At 37.0% G+C, this 27,472-nt stretch overlaps 1 protein-coding gene and 2 non-coding genes across 4 annotated transcripts in view; 1 reads left to right on the top strand and 2 right to left on the bottom strand.

Annotated features, from left to right (window-relative positions):
• Positions 1-27,472, top strand: part of ZCCHC7 (zinc finger CCHC-type containing 7) — a 253,674-nt gene that overhangs the window by 55,863 nt on the left and 170,339 nt on the right. The gene's annotated exons all lie outside the window — the stretch shown is intronic.
• Positions 16,279-16,411, bottom strand: LOC136396077 (small nucleolar RNA SNORA15). The gene has a single exon (XR_010749500.1). It is a non-coding gene; the product is annotated as a small nucleolar RNA SNORA15 (small nucleolar RNA).
• On the bottom strand, positions 25,535-25,637 carry LOC136396440 (U6 spliceosomal RNA). The gene has a single exon (XR_010749727.1). It is a non-coding gene; the product is annotated as a U6 spliceosomal RNA (small nuclear RNA).

The raw sequence follows: 27,472 nt of genomic DNA, 5'->3' as shown, positions 1-27,472 counted from the left end.
GGCCAACTTTGCTCCAATGGAGCCTTGGCTGCAGGAGGGGAAGAGAGAGACAGAGAGGAAGGAGAGGGGGAGGGGTGGAGGAGCAGATGGACGCTTCTCCTTTGTGCCCTGGCTGGGAATCGAACCTGGGGCTCCTGCACACCAGGCCGACGCTCTACCACTGAGCCAACCAGCCAGGGCAAAAATAGCAGTTTTTTATAATCCAGTTCAACAATACTTTAGGTTACCGGGCAAGTATATGACTACATTTTCAATACTAATAAAAATAATCATTGTACTTCTCTGTGTGTTTTCCATGGATTAATTCAATTCACTCTACTAACCCAATCACTTATCATCTCATTTAGAGATGAGGAAATAGGTCTGAAGAGATAATGTCCCTAAGTAAGTGGGAGACTTAGGATTTCAACCCAGGAAGTCTTGTATCAGAGCCCACACACATACCCACAATGCTCTGTTGCCGTCTACTCTTGACCTCGCCCCCTCTTCTCCCTCTGGTAGTTTTGTAAATTTAAGCTTCTTTATCTTGTCTTGAGAGCCTCTTCTTTACCTACCCAGTGTAAGTTAGGTATTAGGGTTTTATTGCATTATATTTGTATTATAATTGTGTGATATTCCAGATGTTTTGTAATTACAGGAGTAGATACTCAAATGAGTTAGTAGAGTGTACTATACTGATATTCACACTTGTGTTGTATTGTTTTGTAAATTTCAGAAGCCTTCTGTAGTTCACATCAGTTCAGATAACACTGGGTGCTTTTGTGTCAGATCTTATGTAGCAATGTAATGTGTGTAATAATGTTGTTAACTGAACTGATAAATCTAGAAATCAACTTAGTCTTTGTCATCTGAAGAGTCAGACAATGTTTTGGATCACTGATAGAGTAAGTTGTTTCCTGTTTTATTCAGTCTTTAATGGCAGTTTTCCAAATTCCTATAATTAGCTTCCATCAAGGGAACAAGCATTTAAAAGAAAATATACCAGAGATAAGAGAACAAGAAGTGTTTCATTTTTTACTGGTAGGATTGGTAGGATCCTGTTCTGTTCTCGTGGTGACTTACTCATCCTGAATTCCCTAATACTTCTCCATCTAGAATTCTTCTCTTTTGTATTTAGAATTAGAGGGAAGATAATATCGATACTCTTAAGAGGGCAGTTAAATTTAATATATTTAACATTTATCATCGTGGTATATTCAGATTTATTTAAAATAGCATAGTTCATTGCACTGATGTATGAATTTGATTTGCTAAAGGTTGCATATACAACTGACAGATTGTTGGACTGATAAATACCTGGGTTGTTTTGTGGGTTTCTTGTATTGAATAGAGTGACTTTGGACAGTAGACCTCTTGGACCCAAACAATCTGAAATCTGCCATAAGGAAATAAAGTAAAACTGAAGGGTTCATTTCAAAATATGAAAAAGATGAGGCCAAGTTGAGCAATTTTTGCGTTTGAGAATGAAATTATCATTCTTTTTTGAATTATTGTTACAATGACTTTTTAGCATAGAGAACTGTTTATCTGGTTTTAGATTGTCAACAGTTTTATATTAGAGATCTATTAAAATATGTAGTAATGGGGGAGATTCTCATGTTATTTTTGGTATGCCAGAGCCTAAGGAAGTAGCCATTTTGTGTGTGTGTGTGTGTGTGTGTGTGTGTGTGTGTGTGTAACAGACAGAGAGGGACAGATAGGGACAGGCAGGAAGGGAAAGAGATGAGAAGCATCAATTCTTCGTTGCAGCAACTTAGTTGCTCATTGATTGCTTTCTCATATGTGCCTTGACTGGAGGGCTACAAAAGATTGAGTGACCCCTTGCTCAAGCCAGTGACCTTGGGTTCAAGCTGGTGAGCTATGCTCAAACCAGATGAGCCCGCACTCAAGCTGGCAACCTTGGGGTTTCAAATGTGGGTCCTCTGCATCCTAGTCTGATGCTCTATTACTGTACCACTGCCTAGTCAGGCAGCAGTCATCATATATAAATTTAGTGCTCATTTTATTATTCTTTACCATTACCATTAGATGTTTTTATTACAAATAGCTAAATAAACCTTTGATTTAAAAAGTAGAGAAATTATATCTAGACAAAAATTCCCATCATGATGTACTTACTCAAGAGGAGAAGTAATTTAAGGGGATAAATTGGTGAAAATTAAAGTACCTATGAATAAAGAGTTTTGAACTGATTGGGTAAGTGGGTGTATTCTTTCAATTAGGGATTTCCAAATGAGGTCATATTCACAGGCACTGGGAGCCAGGAATTGTACATATTATTTCTGGAGGAGATACCACCCAGTGCACTATGATTAGTACATGTCCATTTGTGTATATAATTTTTCATAATTTCAGTCAACATGGTTAACATTTCATTTCATGCAGTAAATCTGTTGCATGGGTTTTTTTGACATAATATTTTGGAGGTTGTATTATCTCCTCTTCTGCCTCCCCCTCCCATTACATGGAGAAATGAACTCTTTCATTTTATTCAGGGTATTAAAAATGTGTTCCAGATATATTGTATGATATGTACTTAGTTTAGTGTTGTTTATTTTTAGATGTTTACTCCTTTTGCTTTCTCTTTCTATCACATCTCTAGTGGATAGCATGTAAATAAATCTTGAAATTTGGGACAGAAATGGAAAAGGTTAATCAATTTCTAAGGCTGACATAATTTTCAAAGTAACTAATTCCAAGAATGAGCAGAATATATTTTATTTAATAGCTATGAAAGATGGATTTTCATAAACTTTTATCCAAAGTAACTTAGATTCACACATTCAGTATAAAGGGTGTTATGAAAATGTAAAGTTCATTAATATGCTGTATATTTTCATCCCCTTGAATGCAATTTAGAGATTATATACTGTAATAGGATTTATGACATTGTACTGTTTAATCTTTAGGGGTGTTACTAACACATCAAGGACAGTTGGCAGTAACTGAAGTTTGACTGAATTTTAAGAATGTATTAGTATTAGTATTACAGAATAACATGCATTTTACTTAATACTAAACAAAATTTATACTCTTAGACTATTTACAAATTCAAAGAATTTTTTTTCTCTGTAGGCCAAAAATAAAATCTTTAGGAATGAACAAGATGAGTTAAAGATGAAATTATTTATTTCTAAGGTTAGGCCTTAATTACGATACAGGGGAGGGTTATGACACTTCTTCAGAGTATTTGTTTCTGTGTATGTGAATTTGCTCCTCAGTAAGCTAACTGGGATTTATGAAATGGAACAATCTCTTCTCTTCAGTTTGGCACTCAAAAAGAGCTCTGACTTTAAAAAGGTAAGTGTCTTTCTCTGTCAGAAATAGTTTGCCATTTTGAAATTTGAAATATAAAACCAGCAAAACAGTGGCCCACTGAACCTTCCTCACTGCTTTTTTTCTTTGTATCTAACAAATACATTGGAGTTTTACTGGCATAAAATGTGTATTTTATGAGTCTTCAAATCATTGCTCAGTGTTTTTATTTTTGTTTTGTTTTAATTCAGTTGTTTATCTTCTTAATGTTGGATTTAAATAGTTCAGATTAAGCTTCTAATAGGGCAAAGAATCTGTTCAACCAGTAGGTACTTACAAGCTGTTTGATGTTATTGTTTCTACTTTGGAAAAAAGAGGGTCAGTGGAAAGAAATGAGGAAAATGGCTGTGCTGTTAAAGAACTGTGGAAATCAGATTTTTCACACAGTTGTCCTTATTTAAAAGATGTAAGTTGTAGTTTTACTATCTTTTTGCCCTATTTTAAGTTGAGGGTTGCTTGTTAGATTTTTTTTTATCTTATATATTATATCTAGATACATTGAAAACCCCATCAGACATGGCTATTCCTTTTGCTTTCTGTTTTCAAACATTTTAAAGATCTTAAGATGGACTATTACCATTTCTGTTTGCTCCTCTCTCATTTCTAATGTTCGTTTCATTCTAATGTCATATTTCTTCCTTCTGAAGAACTTCCCTTTAGCAGTTCTTTTAGAGCAGATATGCTGGCAGTGAATTTCCTTAGTTTTCTTTATTCTGAAAATATCTTTATTTCACCTTTATTCCTGAGGATATTTTTCTTGAATGTAGAATTCTGGGTTAACAGTCCTTTTCTGTTTGCAATTAAAAATATTGTTCTACTTCCTTGTGGCCTCTAGGGTTTCTGATGAGAAACTGTCAGTCGTTTCAGTTTTGTTGCCCTATAAGTAATGCAAGTAAAGCTGAGAATTTTAGTTTTCAGCCATTATTTCTTCAAATACTTCTTTCTGTAACACACTCTTTTTTTTTCTGCTTGGACCCCAATGCAATGAATATTAGATTTCTTGTTATTTTCCCACAAGTCCCTGAGGGGTGGGTTTTTTTTTTAATATATTTTCTTTCTCTCTGTTCAAAATAGATATTCTCTGTTAATCAATTATTTTATTTATTTATTTATTTTATTTTTTTGGTATTTTTTCTAAGTGAGAAGCAGGGGGAGGCAGACAGACAGACTCCTGTATGTGCCCAACTGGGATCCACCTGGCATGCCCAGCAGGGGGTGATACTCGGCCCATCTGGGGCGTTGCTCCGCTGCAACCAGAGACATTCTAGTACCTGAGGTGGAGGCCAAGGTGCCATCCTCGGCACCCGGGTCAACTTTGCTCCAATGGAGACTTGGCTGCAGGACAGGAAGAGAGAGATAGAGAGGAAGAGAGGGAAAGGTGGAGAAGCAGATGGACGCTTGCTTCTCCTGTGTGCCCTGGCCAGGAATCGAACTCGGGACTTCCACATGCCCTGCCAAGGCTCTACCACTGAGCCAACTGGCCAGGGCCTCTGTTAATCTATTTTTATGGTTACTGGCTATTTCCTTTATCATATTCATTTGGCTGTTGAGCCTGTCCAATTGGATTTTCACTTTGGTTATTTTATTTTTCAGTTTCTAAATTTTTCTTTTGATTCTTCTTTATATCTTTTATTTCTTTTAAGAGCTTTTCCATCTTCCCACTCATTCTATGAGTATTTGCTTTTGTTGGAATATTTTCATAGTAACTTTATTATTATTATTTTTATTGATATTCATGAGGCAGGGAGGGAGAAGGAAAGGGAACAGGGGGGAGGAGCATTGATCTGTTCCTGTATACCCTGACTGGGGATTGAACCAGCAACCTCTGCACTTTGGAATGATGCTCTAACTAACCAAGCTATCCAGCCAGGACATAGTCGCTTTTTTTTCTTTCCTTTTTTTTTCCAAGTGAGAGAAGGAAAGGGAGATAGAGACACAGACTCCAATATGTGCCCTGACTGGGATCCACCCAGGAACCCCATCTGGAGCCAATGCTCTGCCCATCTAGGGCCATGCTCACAACTGAGCTTTCTGTAGTGCCTGAGGCAGAGGCTCCATAGAGCCATCCTCAGTGCTGGGAGCCGATGTACTCGAACCAATTGAGCTATGGCTATGGGAGGAGGAGAGAGAGAGAGAAGGGGGAGAGGGAGGGGTCGAGAAGCATATGGTCGCTTCTCTTGTGTGCCCTGACTGGGAATTGAACCTAGGACATCCACGTGCGGGGCTGACACTCTACCACTGAGCCAACTGGTTAGGGCCACATAGTCGCTTCTTTTGAAAGTCTTTGTCAGATAAATTCATTATTTGTGTTATTTCAGTATTGGCATATGTTAATTGTCTTTTCTGGTAAGTTGGGATTTTCCTGGTTCTTAATGTGTCAAATTATTTTAGACTATATCCTGGACAATAAAGGTAATATCTTGTGAGGTATTTAACAATTTAAGTGTTACATTGTTTAAATCCTATGGTGAATGTTGATATTTTTGTTATAGCTGTCAATCAGTGTGGTTGGGTTCAGGTTGCAAGTTCTAACTAACCTCCTATGGGTTGTGTTTTAATATCAGTTTCTTTTACAAAACCTTTGCAGTATAATTTGAATCTGACTTGCATGTGTGCCAAACAGTGGCCAGTCTAGAAAATGGGTGGTTATGTGTTTTATAGTTTACCTTTAAAGCCTGTGGTATGCTGTTTAAGCATCAGCTTCATGCATGCACAGCTTAGATGTAAGCCCAGAAGTTCATGAACAATTTAATGGGATCACTTTCCTGAGATTCTCCCTCTTTATAATCTCCCTTGTACTTTTGGTTACCTGGATCTTTCTTTCATGCTATCCTTTTGAAAAAGGTTTCCTCTCAGAGTTTAAACTCCACGCCCTATTGCTACTGTTCTCCCTACCTCCACTGCATTACAATATTGCTTGGGGTCTGGCATGTAAAAGAATGTTAAAAAGAACACAAATTTGAGGAGTTACCTCTACTCTGAGCACTAGGAGACTCCTTCCTGATTCTCAAGCTGCAACTAGAAAGTTTGTCCCTGGAGTTCCCTCTGTCTGCTCAAGTGCTCACTTGTAAGTTTCTACTGTGTTGAGTTTAGGCCTTAGGGGAGAAAATAGTAAATTCACCACCAGTTTGTTGATAATTAGAATGCTGATCTTCCCCAATCTGCCTGCTAATGTTTATTCTTCAGAGCCCTAAAATAGCTGCTTTATGCATTCTGTCCAGGTTTAATACCTGCATTCAGTGGGAAAGACAGGGTAGAGTGTGCTTATTCCATCTTATCTGGGACTGGAACTCCTTATGTATTTTTGAAATCACCAAAAAATATAGAGCAAGTAACACAATTGTAATCTAGGGTATGAGTTTCCCCTCACTCAATTTCATGCCTCATGTTGTGTAAGAGTATACATGTTAGAACTGACATGAGAAAACTAGTTTATTTATGGGGTACATTAAAAGTGACTATTTAGAAAAACATTTTGGGCACTGGAAGCCATTGAGATTTTTGCTTTTTCAGAGAAGCATGATAAATAAATCTTTTCCTATGTAAAAAGTAAATTTTATCTAGGCCCTGGCCAGTTGGCTCAGTGGTAGAGCGTCAGCCTGGCATGCAGGAGTTCCGGGTTTGATTCCCGGCCAGTGCACACAGGAGAGGTGCCCATCTGCTTCTCCACTCCTCCCCCTCTCCTTCCTCTCTGTCTCTCTCTTCCCCTCCCGCAGCCGAGGCTCCATTGGAGCAAAGTTTGCCCGGGCGCTGAGGATGGCTCCATGGCCTCTGCCTCAGGTGCTAGAATGGCTCTGATTGTGGCAGAGCAACGTCCCAGATGGGTGGAGCATCACCCCCTGGTGGGCGTGCTGGGTGGATCCCAGTCTGGCGTATGTGGGAGTCTGTCTGACTGTCTCCCCATTTCCAACTTCAGAAAAAAACAAACAAACAAAAAAGTAAATTTTATCTTTTTTATCTTACTTTTGTCTTTCTAATTTGTCATAAGATTTTAGTCCAGATACCTATTTTCTAGTGAGATTTTTGTTGTTGTTGTTGTTTGTTGACTTATTAAGAAATACGTTAGGTTTTGTTGTGTTGTTTTTTTTTTATCACCAGTGCAGTTTTAAAAAATAAATTGACGGCCCTGGTCAGTTGGCTCAGAGGTAGAGTGTTGGCCCAGCTTGTGGAAGTCCCGGCTTGATTCCCACCCAGCCAGGGCACATAGGAGAAGCGCCCATCTGCTCTCTCCACCCTTCCCCTTCTTCTTTCTCCCTCTCTCTTTCCCTCTTGCAGCTGAGGCTCCATTGGAACAAAGTTGGCCTGGGCGCTGAGGATAGTTCCATGGCCTCTGCCTCAGGTGCTAGAATGGCTCCAGTTACAATGAAGCAATGCCCAGATGGGCAGAGCATTGCCCCCTAGTGAGCATGGTGGGTGGATTCTGGTCAGGCGCATGTGGTTGTCTGTCTCTCTGCCTCCCTACTTCTCACTTCAGAAAAATACAAAAAAAATAATTTTTTTTTCATATTTTTTTTATCTCTCCCTTATTTCTGTTTCTTTTTACTTTTTTTCCTTTCCTGTCCCTCCTGTTTTTATTACTGTATTTATTCAGGCTCCTCCCTCCCCCATCTTAATGCTAAAATGCTAAGCATTTAAAAGAATCTTCCTCTTTCCCCAAATGCTGTGTGCCTTGGTTGTCCTTCTGGCTAATTAGAATTCTAAAGGGCATAAATAATCATTTAAGTTAATCGGATTATACCTGCAGTTGCTAAAGGTGAGGTTCAGGCTGTTTAACCTCTTATTGACGAATTTAAACACCAGTCAAAAATGGGTAGGGCCTAACCAGGCGGTGGTGCAGTGGATAGAGCATTGGACTGGGATGCATAGGACCCAGGTTCGAGACCCCGAGGTCTCCAGCTTGAGCGCGGGCTCATCTGGTTTGAGCAAAAGCCTACCAGCTTGAACCCAAGGTCGCTGGCTCCAGCAAGGGGTTACTTGGTCTGCTGAAGGCCCCCGAGGTCAAGGCACATATGAGAAAGCAATCAATGAACAACTAAGGTGTGGTAACGCGCAATGAAAAACTAATGATTGATGCTTCTCATATCTCTTCGTTCCTGTCTGTCTGTCCCTGTCCATCCCTTTCTCTGACTCACTCTCTGTCTCTGTAAAAAAAAAAAAAGTGTAGGAATTCAACCTTTTATTGTCACTTCTGCCCTATGGAAGAAAACCTGAAAACTCCATGATGTAAAGGTTATATAAAACACTCACCTGCTCACTTGCAGCAATCTGGTTTCCAACAATGCAGGGAAGCTCTGCCATTATTTCAGCCTTCATTAGGTGACAAAAGCTAAATAGCTTGGTCTTGCAAAAATACATTTGCATTATTTGTGAAAGTCCTTTGGGGCAGAGTAGTAGAAAACCTCCTAACAGTAAGTAATCCTTTAGTTAAAGACAAAAGTGTTATAAAGAGCTAAAAATTCTCTTAGCAACTGATGTTACAACTGTACTTTGATAATAGAAGTCTCCCAAGAGACATCAGGCAAGTGAAAAAACAGCCTATAATTTTAAAACTTTCAATAAAAAGGAGTGGAAATTGACCCGTCTTAAATCAGAAGAAACCCTACTGATTATTTCATCCAGACTCCCTCATCCAGGTGTTCTTTCTTTCTCCAAAACAGTAGACACAGTCACCTAGCCTCAATAACGGCAGGTATTAAAACTATAGCCTATCTTTCAGATGATTTGTCAGTGTTTGAGAATCCTGATCTGAAATTAATAACTATTTGTCTTCTTTCATTCTGCCTCTTGAGTCATAAAGCATTATTTGACTACAGCTCTATGTTTGCCTATTTTCCCCACTCTCCCATCCCTGACCCCACTACTAGATCAGGTGTGCATTTCTGAAATTTAAAAATAAATTGGAGAATAAAATGTTCAGTAAGTGTGGCCATAGAGAGCATTCTTTATATATGGTTGAAGGTGAAAAACTTTATAGCAAGAATAGGAACAGTCAGAAGAAATGTGTATCTCTTTCCATGTAATAACAGGCTGTTTGTCAGAGTTAGTGTTTGCACTGCTAATGTGTGTGCCAACTTTGGAAAAGTCTAGATTCAGGAACTGAGTAAGAAAAATTAGTTGGTTTGAGAAAAAGACATCTACTGGAATCTGCACAGCACTCCTTCAACAAAGATATCTGTTGGTCAATGGATGTCACCCCCCCTCATACCTGTTTAAAATGACTCATTTCTTTTCCTGATTACCACTTATAGATTTTCCCTTTTTAAAAAACTTTACACAAAATGTAAACTTCATACATTGGGATTTCTTTGGTCTGGATCTTTTCTTTGAGTGAAATAAGCTTTGGGATGCTTATTTAGATGTTCAATGGAACAGTGTGGAGAACAGTAATTGTGTTTGGGCTAAAGAATTAATCCATTTAGTCATGGGAAGCATTACTTAACTTCTCCTTAGCAGTTGAATTGTGGTGTAACTTAGGCGCTATTTTAGGATTTTAGCCTCAAATAGAAACTTTTAGGAATGAAAGTTTATTTGTATTGATGAACATAGCTTTTGAATAATGAGCCATTGAATTGATTTCAATGAAAGTGAAATTGTGTTTTCAATTTGAAGTTTTTATTTTATGTTTAATCATGACTTGAAAGCTACATCTTTGTATTGCCCAAATTAAAAAAAAAAAGTGAGGATCTTTGAGTCAGTAAAGTACGTTCTAACATGGTTAGAATGTTTGAAAGTGGTTTAATAAGTGATAATTGGGCTGGCTTCAGCAAGGACCTGTAACTTCAAAATTTTCTGATAGCTACACTTTTGTGTTGATCAGACATTCTAATAAAGTTACTTTTATTAACTAATGTTTCTTTTAAAATAGAAAAGTTTACTGAATTTTTATCTCTTAATAGGCAAAAATAGGGTTTTCAGAAAGTTATGTTTTTATCTCAGAATGATCATTGTTCCATATGTAATGTACAATACTTTTTAAAATTGTTAGTTTAAATGATTGGATAAAAGGGAACGCCTCAGAAGCTTGCTTGTATATGTGCACATGTACTGTAGTCTGCCAAGATCTGCAGCCTGAACAAAAATTAAAACTTTTTTTTTAAACTTTGTGCTTGTCATAGCCTGTTTATGCTGTTGGATTTTCCCTTATTTCATATTATATTTTATATGCACTACCAATTAACAAATATTTATTGAGCATTCACTGTCTGCCTAGTGCAGAGTTTAACTGTACTGAGATGGATGGATAGACAGTATAATAATACAGAAAAAGAAACAAGTTATCGTTTTTGCTCAAACCTTCAAAGCAGGAAGTTTAGGCTGTTTAGCTCACCTCCAAACTGCTTTATCAGATACCCTCAAAGAATTAGCTGCGTGTGTGTGTACATGTATATGTGGAGTGATACTGAACTTTTTAAACTCATCAGTAGAGTTCTTTTTTAGCAAATGCTTTAGTGAGTTATAATTCACATACTGTCTAACTTACCTATTTAAAGTGTACAATTCAGTGTTCTTTCTTTTTTAGCTTATCCAGAGTTTATGCAGCCATCATCGTATTAATATTAAAAACATTGTCATTTTTTCAAAAAGGAATCCAGGCCTATTGTCATCCCTCCTTTATTATCCCCAAAACTCTCAGCCCAAGACAACCAGTAATCCACTTTCTATCTCTATAGCTTTACTTATTCTGGACATTTTATATAAAAGAGTCATGCAATATATAGTTTTTGTGACTGGCTTCTTTCACTTTTGAATATTGTCATGTATCTAAACTTAATGCCTTTTTATGACAGAATAATATTCCATTGTATGCATATAGTACACTTTGATTATCAGTTGATAGACATTTGGGTTGTTTTCACTTTTTTTGGCTACGAGAAATAATGCTGTTATTGATGAACATCTTTGAACAACTTTTCCATGGACACATCTTTTTTTATTTTATTAGTTTTTTAGCAAGCAAGAGAGGGAGAGAGAGATGAAAAACATCAACTCGTAGTTGTGGCACTTTAGTTGTTCACTGATTGCTTCTCATATGTGCCTTGACTGGATGGCTCCAGCCAAGCCAGTGACCCCTTGCTCAAGCCAGCGCAACCTTTGGGCTCCAGCCAGTGACCTTGAGATCATGTTCTCCGCATCCCAGGTCAAAGTTCTATCCACTGTGCTATCACTGGTCTGGCTCACATAATTATTTTTATATAAATTTTTAGCACTTGACTTATATTGCTATTGTATTAAATTTTGTGATAGTTAAATAATGTATTTATGTATATGTTTCACTAGATTTTAAACTCGAGTATAGGGATTGCTAGGAATCTTTGCTTTGTTTTTTGTGAATAGCAAAATACTTGACACATAACACTTATTAAGGGTTGTTGGATTAACTTTTAGAGCCTTCTTGCCCAGTTTCTCCATGATATAAATCCATCTTACATGCTGATTTTCCTGTTTCTCATACTGGCATTCAAGACTTTATGGTTTCTACATTGTCAACTGAAGTATCCATTGTCTCTCATCAAGACATACGAGAAACAGCCAATGAACAACTAAAGTGAAGCAACTACAAGTTGATGCTTCTCATCTCTCTCTCCTCCCTCTGTTTCTCCTTTCTTTCTCTCTCTTAAAAAAAATGTTCATTTATATTCCTAAGGGTCAGCCTAAACTTTAGAATCTATATTATGCATTTATCTTATTTTCTTAGGTTTAGACCAAGGAACAGAATGTATATTTAGGCAGTCTCTAGTTTTCAAATCCTATTTTATAAATTACCAGTACAATGAAAGACCACCTAGCCACCCAAAACAATTCTTCCCTCCTTTCTGTTCCCCTGTGTTGCTTTTCTTTTTTACTCCTGTTAAAGTGCCCTCTTTTTCCTTGGTAGGTATATACCCAGCTTTTCTGGTAAGAATAGGACAGGATAACTAGCTCATTTTTTGCTGAGCATAGGCCATGGATGAGTTCTCATCTGAATGGAAAGCACTCATCTGAATAACTGTATGTTTGTTGGAGAGATACCTAGATAACTCAGTACCTTTTAGTGCCAAATGTTTCCTGGCCATATCATATTGGATTTCTGCTTTTCTGGGTGTCATATATTAATTTATGACAGTTTAAAGATATATTTTATTTTGTATTGGTAGAAGCAGTATTAGCTAGCTGTGAATAGATGACAGTGTGATAACAATACCAATTCTTAAAAAGAGAGTGGTAGTTTCATGTAAATCAGAAGTATCAAACATATCTTGGGTTGATAGCTTCTATTTATTTTTGATAGAAGAATGATAGTGATAAGTCATTAGAATGGAATTATTTTCTAAGAGGCCAAAGGCAGCTTAAGAAAGTTTTGAAGATGGAAGAGATACCAAATGTTGAGTAAAAAATAGGTAGAAAAATATATTATGGTAAAAAAAAAAAAAGAAAGTGTATAATCTTTGGATTCAGGTAGACCAGGGGTTTCAGTTTTGATACCGTGAGCCTCAGAGTTTCTCTACTATAAAAAATGGATCTCTACAAATTTATCATTTGTTGATGATAATACAAAGCTTATTTATTAGAAGTGAATGATAACCTGTGAAATGCACTGAGCACAGTAGCTGCACGTAGTAGTTACATATAGATGTGAATTTTTTCTTCCCATGAATGTTTATTGACTCAAATTCCTTCTATTCTTTTGCTTTTCTCTGTCCTCAAGAATTTTCTTTTCCCTCCTTCCTAGTCAGTCTATTGAAATCTCATCTATATTGAAGCTTTACCTATTTGACTTTTGTGACCTGATTCTCACTGATACTGCTCTTTGAACTCCTCTGGCACTTACTTACCTATGCCACACAATTAAGTACACTGGTTGATGTTGTAGTTGGTGTTAAGTTTTCATTTGAATGTGGATATATGGAGGACAGGCTCTAAAAATTGGACAAATGCTATTCTCTCTGTACTTATCACTTGTACTATAGAGGCATTTGAATATACAGGGGAATATTATTTTTGTTTTGTTGGGTTCGTATTTTTAATGGAAAATGAGGTGATGGTTAGAATCCAGATTGGAGTACCTGATTTCATTGTCATTTAAGAATTTAAGAGACAATACACCCTGGCCGGTTGGCTCAGTGGTAGAGCGTCGGCCTGGCGTGCAGAAGTCCTGGGTTTGATTCCCGGCCAGGGCACACAGGAGAAGCACCCATCTGCTTCTTCACCCCTCCCCCTCTCCTTCCTCTCTGTCTCTCTCTTCCCCTCCCGCAGCCGAGGCTCCACTGGAGCAAAGATGGCCCAGGCGCTGGGGATGGCTCCTCGGCCTCTGCCCCAGGCGCTAGAGTGGCTCTGGTTGCAACAGAGCGACACCCCGGAGGGGCAGAGCATCGCCCCCTGGTGGGCGTGCCAGGTGGATCCCGGTAGGACGCATGCGGAAGTCTGCCTGACTGTCTCTCCCGTTTCTGGCTTCAGAAAAAAACAGGAAAAAAAAAAAGAGACAATACAGAGGTCCTGTGAGAGACTTTAGAGCCTATTTAGTGAGTGGGTAGGATTGAGATAAATCAAGCCGGGCAACTCAGGAGCAAGAATCTTAGCTTATATAGAGAAAAGCAAGCAGAGAGAAAACTGGGAATTTCGGATAGGGAATTGAATTATTTGGAGTAATGGTACTCAGAAACCACATCTGAATAGTAATAGAGAATGTGTGAGGTTAGATTAATATAGACATTTGGAAGATTGAGGTGGAGCTTGAGTTTACACATCATGCTTTAAATTTAAATGATGTATTTATTTTCATGGAGCACTTGTTCTTCTCAAAGGGAAGAATTATTTTATTTGTTGTCGTGGTTAACGTCAAGAAAGCTTCTGTGTGAAATCATGCTGGAATTGGTTTTAAGGATGTAAATCCCATAAATCCACAGCTTGAGTAACAAATTGAATCTCTAACAAATACAAGGAATTTAAGAGAAAATCCCACTCATAAAAGAATACCTGATATTATATTACAAACAGTTATTATATATATATATACAGGTTCTGTATCCAAAGGATATCTTTATGTCATTGGATCATTGTCACTGCCTACTCTCGCTTAGGCATTGCGGAACTACAACCCAGATTTCTTGGATTCTGTTATATAAAGGCAACGGCCTTATGAAATATAAAGCATACCACATTGCATACCTAAATGTTTTGTTGAAAAAATTAGTCAATATGTATCTTATTTTATAAGCCACAATAGGCACTGCAGAAAAAATATATAGTTTTTTTGTTATTTAGTCTCTTTCTATCTCCTTCAGATATATGAAAAATACCACCAAGAAGTAATATTTGGGATATGATCATGCAAACCAGTGTGTTTTCTGTCTAATGTAGCAGTTCAGCAAGGGGAAGATGACTGTTCTGGGGTAAATATGTAAAGTTGCATGGAGGAAAATAACTGAGTTTGAATCTTGGAGATTCAATCTTTGACTATGTGTAGAAAAGGGAAGGTTACTTTATTTTATTTTTTGACAGAGAGAGTCAGAGAGAGGGACACATAGGGACAGACAGACAGGAAGGGAGAGAGATGAGAAGCATCAGTTATTTGTTGTGGCACCTTAGTTGTTTGTCGATTGCTTTCTCATATATGTCTTGACTGGGGTGCTACAGCAGGGCAAGTGACCTCTTGCTCAAGCCAGCGACCTTGGGCTCAAGCCAGTGACCTTTGGGCTCAAGCCAGTGACCATGGGGTAATGTCTATGATCCTATGCTCAAGCCAGCGACCCCGCACTCAAGCCAGTGATCCTGTGCTCAAGCTGTTGAGCCTGTGGTTAATCTGGATGAGCCTGCACTCAAGCCGGCAACCTCAGGGTTTTGAACCTGCATCCTCTGCATCCCAGTCTGATGCTCTACCCACTGCACCACCACCTGATCAGGCAAGGGAATGCCGTTTTAAACCAGGAGAAGTGGTGGTGATGGGTACCATGAGTAGGTAGGAGAGACACTACCTACAAAACTGTTAGTTTAGTCCAAAGTTTGAGGAGGAATAACTTAAACTACGTTGGTAATGGTAGTATTGATGTAAATAAAACATTGCCAAAGGAATTTTGAAATGAAAGTTAACAGGATTTGATGACATACAAGAATGGATGATGAGAGGAGTAAGAGTTTTGAGATTGCAATGATTCTACTATTAAGAGAGATAAGGAAGTTGGGAGGAAAAGCCAGTTTAGAGATAAGATTATGAGTTTAGTTTTAGATGTGTTGAATTTGAGTTATCTGTATATGATTCAAGTGAAGAAATTATTAAGGCTCTTCAAAAAATAAAGCTAGAGGCCTTGACCAGGTAGCTCAGTTGGTAGACCATTGTCCTAATGTGCCAAAGTTGAGGGTTTGATTCCCAGTCAGGGTACATGCAAGAATCAACCAGTGAATACATGAATAAGTTGAACAACAAATCGATGTTTCTCTCTCTTAAAAAATCAAAACAGGGAAACAGGACTAGAAAGTTTGTGTCAGGCCTAGTGATATAAGTATATATAGATTATTTTTAGACATGGAAATTATCTTAGAAATCATATAATCCACTAATTTTATGATTTTGGCATACCCAAACCTTCTGCCTTTTGTGTCTCTGGATCACATTGTCCACTACGAAATACATTTGTTATGTATTTTGAATTAAAAGTGAAAAAATGAACAATTCTCCCTTACCAAGCAGTTTATTGGAGTAGAATTTTATCTGTAAATGCAGCCACTTTGCCAGATCTCTGATGTGATTAACAATAATATTGTATACTTAATTTGACAAGTCCTTTGCTAAAGGATAGTGAAATGAACAAATGTAACTTATGATTTTATAGTAGGTAAAAGAATATTTGGCTGAAAGAGACCCAATTTTAAGAAATAGGCATATTTTTAGGGAGCAATGACTTTGAGACTTTTTGGAGAAGTTATTATACCTTAAGATATTTTGTTTCACATTTCCTGTTACATTTTCCTTTAATAGCTCTTTTTAAAATATGTATCCACTTTTAGTAATGATATGCTATGAAAAACTTGGCATACCATCATAGCTATTTTAAAGGGAAGACTTTTGCATGGTAGCTGGTTGTGTAAGCTACTGACAAAAAAACACAGTATTCAGCCATGCCTTTTAATAGCTCTTTATTTCCTGTGATCATTAGTACTACAAGTTAAATATATTAATTAGTTTTGGCAGGTTACTGTTTACTGAGTGTTTAAAGTTTACTTCTCCCCCAGTGTGTTCATTTTTTAGCTCCCTGTTTTCTGTAACTATTTGATTTATAAATATTTATTTTCTGTTTAATGAAATTTAGTGTTATGATTATCATTTGAGGACATTAAAAATTCTCCCAACATAATCTGCAGTATTGTTAAATGGTTTAAAAAAATGTTGCTTTTTGTCTAAGTAGAAATTTTAAGATTTGTAGTATCCACTTTTTTTTAAGAATTGAGATTTTATTCATGATATCAGGTAATAGGTAATTATTAAAATTCATACCGTTATATATTATAACATATTAAGAAAATTTCAGTTCATGATGTGCTTGTTATCTGAATACATAACACTTTTTAATTGGTCATATTTTATTAAGTGAAGGTCACTTTGTTGTCTTTTATTCTTATGAAGGAGGAAGAAAGCAGTCCAGAACAATAATAAAAGCCAAGGTAGAGCAAGTTGTTAAACACTTTAGAATTAGACTCCCTCCCAGCCTAGTGTGATACTTTGAAGGCAGCTGCTACAGATAAACTCTAGAGCCCCAGATGGTGGTTGCCTAATCCTCATGAGAATTCATGTCCTAGAAGCAGCTCTTATCTCTCCAGACCTGACATTGTCTGTGAGCTTTTGCTAAGGAGGGAATAATATAAACATGCTATGCATGAGTTTCACTTCTTGAATATGTCAAAGACACAGCAAGTTATAGAAAGTACAGCAAGAACAGAGTTCATATTATTGAAAGTGTTGTTATTTAAAGTACTTGATGCTAGCCTGTGATGAGTGATGGAGTGTGGGTTGGGAGGAAAGACACGGTGAATATTTTTATAAAACAAAAATGTCATTCTTCCCAATATCATGAATTCAGAGATGTCGAGTTGTCATTAAGTGTGCAGCCCAAAAGAATTCACTGTTAGGTGATTTGCTCTCACAATTTAAAATAATTCATCCTATAAATGAATGTTTAGGCTTTTATTTACCACCTACTAGTCCTCTTTGTTTGGAAAGTCAAAATAACAATTCCACTATTCTGTATTTACTGTTTTGTTAAAAAAAAAATCCAGGAATTTTATCTGTGAGATCTGTGTTTGTGACAACTAGAAATGGTTGTCTCTTTAGCATATCAACCAAATGTTCTGAAGTGGGTTATAGAGACTTTATCTACTGCGGGCAGTGTCTCATTGAATATGTGAACAAGGATGTCCTCATTAATAATGTTGAATCAAGCATCATTTGATGATATGACTTTGGGTAGGCTATGTGAGGGCTTTTCCTCGAAAAATTATAAAATTTGTAATCAAGTGGAAAACTATAATGTCCCTCAAATATAGCTTTAGCCTGTCTTTTCAAGTCTTATATTTCTTTCTTTTTTTTTTTTTTTTTTAAATGAATTTTTATTAATGGTAATGGGATGACATTAATAAATCAGGGTACATATATTCAAAGAAAACATGTATAGGTTATTTTGTCATTAGATTATGTTGCATACCCCTCGCCCAAAGTCAGATTGTCCTTCGCCATCCTCTATCTAGTTCTCTGTGCCCCTCCCCCTCCCCCTAACTCTCCCCCTGTCCTCCCTCCCCCCACCCCTGGTAACCACCACACTCTTGTCCATGTCTCTTAGTCTCATTTTTATGTTCCACCAATGTATGGAATCATGTAGTTCTTGTTTTTTTCTGATTTACTTATTTCACTCTTTATAATGTTATCAAGATCCCACCATTTTGCTGTAAATGATCTGATGTCATCATTTCTTATGGCTGAGTAGTATTCCATAGTGTATATGTGCCACATCTTCTTTATTCAGTCTTCTATTGAAGGGCTTTTTGGTTGTTTCCATGTCTTGGCCACTGTGAACAGTGCTGCAATGAACATGGGGCTACATGTGTCTTCACGTATCAATGTTTCTGAGGTTTTGGGGTATATACCCAGTAGAGGGATTGCTGGGTCATAAGGTAGTTCTATTTGCAGTTTTTTGAGGAACCACCATACTTTCCTCCATAATGGTTGTACTACTTTACAGTCCCACCAACAGTGAATGAGGGTTCCTTTTTCTCCACAGCCTCTCCAACATTTGCTATTACCCGTCTTGTTGATAATAGCTAATCTAACAGGGGTGAGGTGGTATCTCATTGTAGTTTTGATTTGCATTTCCCTAATAACTAATGAAGCTGAGCATCTTTTCATATATCTGTTGGCCATTTGTATCTCTTCCTGGGAGAAGTGTCTATTCATGTCCTCTTCCCATTTTTTTATTGGATTGTTTGTTTGTTTGTTGTTGAGTTTTATGAGTTCTTTGTAGATTTTGGATATTAGGCCCTTATCTGAGCTGTTGTTTGAAAATATCATTTCCCATTTAGTTGGCTGTCTGTTTATTTTTATATCAGTTTCTCTTGCTGAGCAAAAACTTTTTATTCTGATGTAGTCCCATTCATTTATCTTTGCCTATATTTCTTTCTTTTAAATACTCTGTTCTCTAGCCATTCCGGACCTCTAAGAAGGTCCAGGCCTTTCAGACTAGTCTCATGATCTGTTGTGCCCATTTATGTTAACATACTATTTCTTATTTAATTTCATCTTCCTGAAGACTGTTCCTCAAAGGAAATTTCTAGTCATCCTATGCGGCCCGGTTCAAATATTGCTTCTCCGGTAAATCTTCTACAGATTGAATCATGTCGTTTTCCTTTCTCCTACAGTGTTACAGCAAGATTAAGCTTTCCAAAATGCTAATTTGATTGTCTTAAAAAAGTTTAAAGTATAAATGCATTTCATATCAAAACTTGTGTATCAGCCTAGTGGCCCATTTTAGTCAGTCTCATCTTCTCTTTCTTCTTGGCTACTGCCCTGTCTCAAAATGACTTACTGTTGTTTCCTCCCCTGAATCTACTTTATTCTCCTTCTTTCTAGTGGAGTGTCCCTGTATATGTCTGTTTTAGTCTTTCTCATATTTTAAGGTCTTGCTAAATATTTTTCCCATGAGCCCCCCACATTCCAAGTTAAAAATCATAGCACCATAGGACACATATAATGTCTACCGGAAAGTTCTGTCTGTTTCTATCACAACAAGTTTCGACACGTAAGCACATGTTTATTTGGCGCATGTGTGCCTCTCTATTTTTATCACTTAATCCCGCAGTGATTTTCAACCTTTGTTTCTCACGCACTCATAAACTAATTACTAAAGAAAAAGGGGCCCTGACCTCTTCTTCCTTAGTAACTAATTTATTTGTGCCATGAGATGAAAATGGTTGTATTTAGTCAGGGGCACTGCTCTTAGTAATTAGTGTGTGTTTGTGCCATGAAAAAAAAAAGGTTGAAAATCACTGAATGTATACATACTGATGTAGCAAATTAACTAAAACAAAGTTGATTCACGTTAGTCTTATGTGTGAAGCGATAGTGTACCCATGGCTACTGATAAAGTTCATTTATGCCACTGTATTTTTACGAATTTCAACAAAGAAGAAATGCTTTCTACAGAAGCATGTAGAAATTCATTGAAAATGTTTGGTGAAGGAACAGTTTCTGATAGGACATGCAGAAGATGGTTCGAAAAATTCGAAACAGGTGATTTCGACCTTTCTGATAAGCCACATTCTAGGCGACCATCTTTGATCGATGACGATATCGTTAAGACCATGTTGGAGCAAGATCCTTTTCTGACAACATCGGAGATCGCAGAAAGGCTTAATTCAGCTCAGCAAGCCATTTCGGACCATATTCGGAAGATAGGATTGGTGTGGAAATATTCAAGATGGGTGCCACATGAATTGTCAGAAGAATTTGTATTTTGTTTTATTCCAAAAAACGGACAGAACTTTCCAGTAGACCTTATATTATGTTTAAACCATGCTAGATTTGGTTGAGTACAAAAACTAGTTAGAATAGAAAAATCCTGATCTTTAAAGAGCTTATAGTTTGAAAGAGATAACTGTTATACAACCTAGAAAGTGTTGGGAGCCATAAGAGAAATAGTATTCAGTTATAGGAGAGGTAACTTTTAGCTGGAGTACACAAAAAGCATATATTTTAAAATAAATTTTTATTAATTTTAATGGGGTGACATCAATAAATCAGGGTACATATGTTCAAAGAAAACGTCCAGGTTATCTTGTCATTCAATTATGTTGCATACCCATCACCCAAAGTCAGATTGTCCTCCATCACCTTCTATCTAGTTTTCTTTGTGCCCCTCTCCCTCCCTCTTCTCCCCCCCCCCACCACCACACTCTTGTCCATGTCTCTTAGTCTCGTTTTTATGTCCCACCTATGTATGGAATCATGCAGTTCTTGTTTTTTTCTAATTTACTTATTTCACTCCATATAATGTTATCAAGATCCAACCATTTTGTTGTAAATGATCTGATGTCGTTATTTCTTATGGCTGAGTGGTATTCCATAGTGTATATGTGCCACATCTTCTTTATCCAGTCATCTATTGAAGGGCTTTTTGGTTGTTTCCATGTCTTGGCCACTGTGAACAATGCTGCAGTGAACATGGGGCTGCATGTGTCTTTACGTATCAATGCTTCTGAGTTTTTGGGGTATATACCCAGTAGAGGAATTGCTGGGTCATAAGGTAGTTCTATTTTCAGTTTTTTGAGGAACCACCATACTTTCTTCCATAATTGTTGTACTACTTTACATTCCCACCAACAGTGAATGAGGGTTCCTTTTTCTCCACAGCCTCTCCAACATTTGCTATTACCTGTCTTGTTGATAATAGCTAATCTAACAGGTGTGAAGTGTTATCTCATTGTAGTTTTGATTTGCATTTCTCTAATAACTAATGAAGATGAGCATCTTTTCATATATCTGTTGGCCATTTGTATTTCTTCCTGGGAGAAGTGTCTGTTCATGTCCTCTTCCCATTTTTTTATTGGATTGTTTGTTTGTTTGTTGTTGAGTTTTATGAGTTCTGTGTATATTTTGGATATTAGGCCTTTATCTGAGCTGTTGTTTGAAAATATCATTTCCCATTTACTTGGCTGTTTATTTTGTTATCAGTTTCTCCTGCTGAGCAAAAACTTCTTAGTCTGATGTAGTCCCATTCATTTATCTTTGCCTTCACTTCCCTTGCCTTTGGAGTCATATTCATAAATGCTCTTTAAAACCAAGGTCCATGAGTTTAGTACCTATGTCTTCTTCTATGTACTTTATTGTTTCAGGTCTTATATTTAGGTCTTTGATCCATTTTGAATTAATTTTTGTACAAGGGGACAAACTGTATTCGAGTTTCATTCTTTTGCATGTGGCTTTCCAGTTTTCCCAGCACCATTTGTTGAAGAAGCTTTCTTTTCTCCATTGTGTGTTGTTGACCCCTTTATCGGAAATTATTTGACCATATATATGTGGTTTTATTTCTGGACTTTCTATTCTGTTCCATTGGTCTGAGTGTCTATTTTTCTGCCAATACCATGCTGTTTTGATTGTCGTGGCTCTATAATATAGTTTGAAGTCAGGTATTGTAATGCCCCCAGCTTCATTCTTTTTCCTTAGGATTGCCTTGGCTATTTGGGGTTTTATATAGTTCCATATAAATCTAATGATTTTTTGTTCCATTTCTTTAAAAAAATGTCATTGGAATTTTGATGAGAATTGCATTAAATTTGTATATTGTTTTGGGTAATATGGCCATTTTGATTATATTTATTCTTCCTATCCAAGAACAAGAAATATTTTTCCATCTCATTGTATTTTTTTTTATTTCCTTTAACAATGCTTTGTAGTTTTTGTTATATAGGTCCTTTACATTCTTTGTTATGTTTATTCCTAGGTATTTTATTTTTTTTGTTGCAATCGTGAAGGGAATTATTTTTTTGAGTTCAGTTTCTAATGTTTCATTGTTGGCATATAGAAAGGCTATGGACTTTTGTATATTAATTTTGTATCCTGTGACCTTACTGTATTGGTTTATTGTTTCTATTAATCTTTTTGTGGAGTCTTTGGGGTTTTCGATGTATAGGATCATATCATCTGCAAAAAGTGTAGGATCATATCATCTGCAAAAAGTGATACCTTTACTTCTTCTTTTCCAATATGGATGCCTTTTATTTCTTTATCTTGTCCGATTGCTCTGGCTAGAACTTCTAGCACCATGTTAAATAAGAGTGGACAACCCTGACTTGTTCTTGATTTAAGGGGGAAAGTCCTCAGTTTTATGCCATTTAATATGATGTTAGCTGATGGTTTATCATATATGGCCTTTATCATGTTGAGATATTTTCCTTCTATACCCATTTTGTTGAGTGTCTTAAACATAAAGTTGTGTTGTATGTTATCGAATGCCTTTTCTGCATCTATTGATAAGATCATACGGTTTTTGTTCTTTGTTTTGTTGATATGGTGTATTACGTTAACTGTTTTACGAATGTGAACCATCGTTGAGATTCTGGGATGAATCCCACTTGATCATGATGTATTATTTTTTTAATATGTTGTTGTGTTCAATTTGCTAGTATTTTGTTTAGTGTTTTAGCATCTGTATTCATTAGAGATATTGGTCTGTAGTTTTCTTTTTTTGTGCCATCCTTGCCAGATTTCAGTATGAGGGTTATGTTGGCCTCATAAAATGTGTTTGGATATATTGCTTCTTCTTCAATTTTTTGGAAGACTGAGTAGAATAGGAACCAAGTCTTGTTTGAATGTTTGACAGAATTCACTACTATATCCGTCTGGGCCTGGACTTTTATTTTTGGGGAGGTTTTTAATAGTTTTTTGTATTTCCTTCCTGCTAATTGGTCTGTTTAGGCTTTCTGCTTCTTCATCACTCAGTCTAGGAAGGTTGTATTGTTCTAGGAATTTATCCATTTCTTCTAGATTGTTGAATTTTGTGGCATATAGTTTTTCATAGTATTCTACAATAATTCTTTGTATATCTAATTCTTTGTGGTGATATCTCCTCTTTCATTTTGGATTTTGTTTATATGAGTCCTTTCTCTTTTTTCCTTGGTGAGTTTTGCCAAGGGTTTGTCAAATTTTTTGATCTTTTCAAAGAACCAGCTCCTTGTTTTATTACTTTTTTCTATAGTTTTTCTGTTCTCTATTTCATTTATTTCTGCTCTGATTTTTATTTCCTTTCTTCGGCTGGTTTTGGGTTGTTTTTGTTTTTTTCTAGTTTCTTAAGGTGTGAAGTTAAGTGGTTTAGTTGGGCTCTCTCTTGTTTGTTCATATAGGCCTGAAGTGATATGAACTTCCCTCTTATTACTGCTTTTGCTGCATCCCAGAGATTCTGATATATCGTCTTGTCACTTTCATTTGTCTGTATATATCTTTTGATCTCTGCACTTATTTCTTCTTTGACCCATTCATTTTTTAAAAGTATGTTGTTTAGTTTCCACATTTTGGGGGGGTGTTTCCCCTCTTTTTTGCAGTTGAATTCTAGTTTCAAGGCTTTATGATCAGAAAATATGCTTGGTACAATTTCGATTTTTCTGAATTTGCTGATGTTATTTTTGTGGCCCAACATATGGTCAGTTCTTGAGAATGTTCCATGTACACTAGAGAAAAATGTATACTCTGTTGCTTTGGGATGAAATGTCCTGTAGATGTCTATCATATCCAGGTGCTCTAGTGTTTCATTTAAGGCCAAATATGTCTTTATTGATTTTCTGTTTGGATGAACGATCTAGAGCCGTCAGCGGTGTATTGAGGTCTCCAAGTATGATTGTATTTTTGTCAGTTTTTGTTTTTAGGTCAATAAGTAGCTGTCTTATATATTTTGGTGCTCCTTGGTTTGGTGCATATATGTTAAGAATTGTTATGTCTTCTTGATTCAGTGTCCCCTTAATCAGTATGAAATGGCCATTTTTGTCTCTGAGTACTTTTGCTGTCTTGTAGTCAGCATTATTAGATATGAGTATTGCTACACCTGCTTTTTTGGGGGTGTTATTTGCTTGGAGTATTGTTTTCCAGCCTTTCACTTTGAATTTGTTTTTATCCTTGTTGCTTGGATGTGTTTCTTGTAGGCAGCATACAGTTGGATTTTCTTTTTTAATCCATTCTGCTACTCTGTGTCTTTTTATTGATGAGTTTAATCCATTTACATTTAGTGTAATTATTGACACTTGTGGGTTCCCTATTGCCATTTTACAAATTGCTTTCTGTTAGTTTTGTATCTTGTTTGATTCTTCTTTTGTTTTTCTATCCTTTGTTTTTGTTTGTTTGTATCCCATACATCTTTCCTCTGTTACTACCTTTTTTTTATAATTTTATTTTTATTTTTTTGTATTTTTATGAAGTTGGAAACGAGGAGGCAGTCAGACAGACTCCCGCATGCGCCCGACCGGGATCCACCCGGCATGCCCACCAGGGGGCAATGCTCTGCCCATCCGGGGCGTTGCTCTGTTGCAACCAGAGCCATTCTAGCGCTGGAGGCAGAGGCCATAGAGCCATCCCCAGCGCCCGGGCCATCTTTGCTCCAACAGAGCCCTGGTTGTGGGAGGGGAAGAGAGAAACAGAGAGGAAGGAGAGGGGGAGGGGTGGAGAAGCAGATGGGCGCTTCTCCTGTGTGCCCTGGCTGGGAATCGAACCTGGGACTCCTGCACGCCAGGCTGACGCTCTACCACTGAGCAAACCGGGCAGGGCTGTTACTACCTTTTTTAAGTCATGTGCTTCTGTGGTGGTTTTTTCAAGGGTGATTACCATTGAGTAATGAAAAGGGTACCTACCATGTTCATTGTAGTACACTATCTTATGAGTGCTTCTCCACTCCATTGTCCTTTGCTACTATTAATCTTCGCCCCCCCCCCTTTTTTTGTTTTTGTTGTCACAATTTAAATTTGGTTTTATTGTGGTGGAGCTTTTACTTGTGGTTTTGTTTTTGTTTTGTTCTTTGTATCTAGTTGGAAAACCCCCTTTAGTATTTCCTGGAGTGGGGGTTTTCTGATGATAAATTCCCTCATCTTTTCCGTATCTGTGAATGTTTTTATTTCTCCTTCATATTTGAAGGATAGCTTTGATGGGTATAGTATTCTTTGCTGAAAGTTCCTCTCTTTTAGGACTTTAAATATTGGGGTCCACTCTCTTCTAGCTTGTAAAAATATGTAACGCTTCACAAATTTGCATGTCATCCTTGTGCAGGGGCCATGCTAATCTTCTCTGTATTGTTCCAGTTTTAGTGTATGTGCTGCCGAAGCAAGTGCAAATAAAAGCATATTTTAAGTAACTTGTGGTAGTCTGCCTCCTTTGTTTGGTTGGGAACTCCTGATGGTAGAGCCAACTCACTCAAACTTTGAATATTCTTCCATGTCTAGCACAGTGTCTCAGGGAGGAGGGAGAGAGGAAATAAATTTGAAAGATTTAGTGAGAAAGAATTGAGTAAAACTGAGCTTAGGTTTTTAGATAGGACAGGTTATAGGGTGAAGAAAGAGGCATCAAAGGCCCATATTCAATAAAGTTTTTACAGTGAATTAATTGAAGATTGACTCTTGGTATGTTTGTCATATTTTCCTTGCTTTATGGAATTCTTATGCCTACCTTATGCTAGAGAAGTCTGAAATGCCCTGCTTAGCACCTGTATCCTTTCACGGTCTACCCACTGAGCTCATTTTCTATTGCTTCCTGTTGCTGTCACATTTGCCTCACACCCCCTTCCCACCCACATTCTCTTTTTGGGGTTCTGTTTCCTGCAGTACATAAAAAGACCAATGAAAACATGCCCCAGATGGTGCTGTTTTTCATCATGATCTCTCGCTACATTGTGTTCCTATTTAAAAGAACAAACAAAAAGCAAAACAAAAAGACACAGGCTGCTGGTTTGTAACCCAGCTGGCTCTGATTTCTCTTATTCTTGTCTTTGCCTTTCTCTCTTATTCTTGGTTCCTACTCACTCTGTTACTTTTTGTTACATCACTCTGCTCCATATCTGCTTTCATGTGCCACCACCATTACAAAATTCTTTATATTTTCTCTCTGACTATATCATACATTTTCTTTCTTTTTTCAGTTACAGTTGACATACAATATTGTATTAGTTTTAGGTGTATAAACCAGTGGTTGGACTTTATATAAAGTAAGTGATCACCCTGATAAATGTAGTACCTATCTGACACCATACTTAGTGATTACAATATTACTGACTGTATTCCCTGTGCTGTACTTCACATCCTTATCACTTTTCTGTAACTACTAGTTTGGATCCTACTTTCTCTTATTTGTGCTTCCCCTTCTGAATTCTCTCCTTTTTTCTGCTTTCTGTGTTTCTAATTCCATATTTGTCCATTATCTTTTCTCTTTCTGTTTTCTTCTCCATTTCCACTTCTACCTTTATTCCTCAGCTCTATTCCTTGTTTCATTCTTCACTGTTTATCATTTTTGAAAAGTAAGCAAACAAAGACCCCTAGACCTCAAAACAAAGTCTAAAATGCTCTGGCCGGTTACCTTGGTTGTAGTGGGTTCAATCCCCAGTCAGGGCATATACAGGAAGCAACCAGCGAACATGTAACTAAGTGAAAATACAAATGAATGTTTCTCTCTGTCTCTCTCTTTCTCTCTCTGTCTTTCTCTCTTCCCCCTTTCTCTTTATGTGTCTCTAAAATCAATCAATCAAAACAAACAAAAAACCCTGTAACAACCCAGCTGTATCCAGGCCTCATTTTGTATTTCATTTCCATATTCCCTATTGCTTTCATTAGAGCCGATTGACTCCATGCTTTCCCTTTATTTATTACTTTTCATTCTGTTTTTTATATTTTCCCCCATAATAAATCCTAAAAACAATAATTCCAGCTGTTCTTCATCATTTCCCTTTCCCACTCAATGTGCTCCCTCTTTCCATTATTTTTCCAGTGATGTGTGTGTGTGTTAAGGCCCTAAGATGAGGAAGGTAGGGATAATGTGCAGGTACAATACCGAGTCTTGGGATATTGCATTTTACCTCTTAGAAGCCTTAGTAGTGAGGAAAGAAGTAGGAGCCAAATCAAAAGGAGAGAATGAAGAGTCAAATAAGAAATTGTAGGATATTTAGAGCTGTTT

Source organism: Saccopteryx leptura, chromosome 2 (assembly GCF_036850995.1).
Source record: "Saccopteryx leptura isolate mSacLep1 chromosome 2, mSacLep1_pri_phased_curated, whole genome shotgun sequence".
NCBI classification, from domain to species: Eukaryota; Metazoa; Chordata; class Mammalia; order Chiroptera; family Emballonuridae; genus Saccopteryx; species Saccopteryx leptura.
This window is presented reverse-complemented; position numbering and strand designations above follow the sequence as displayed.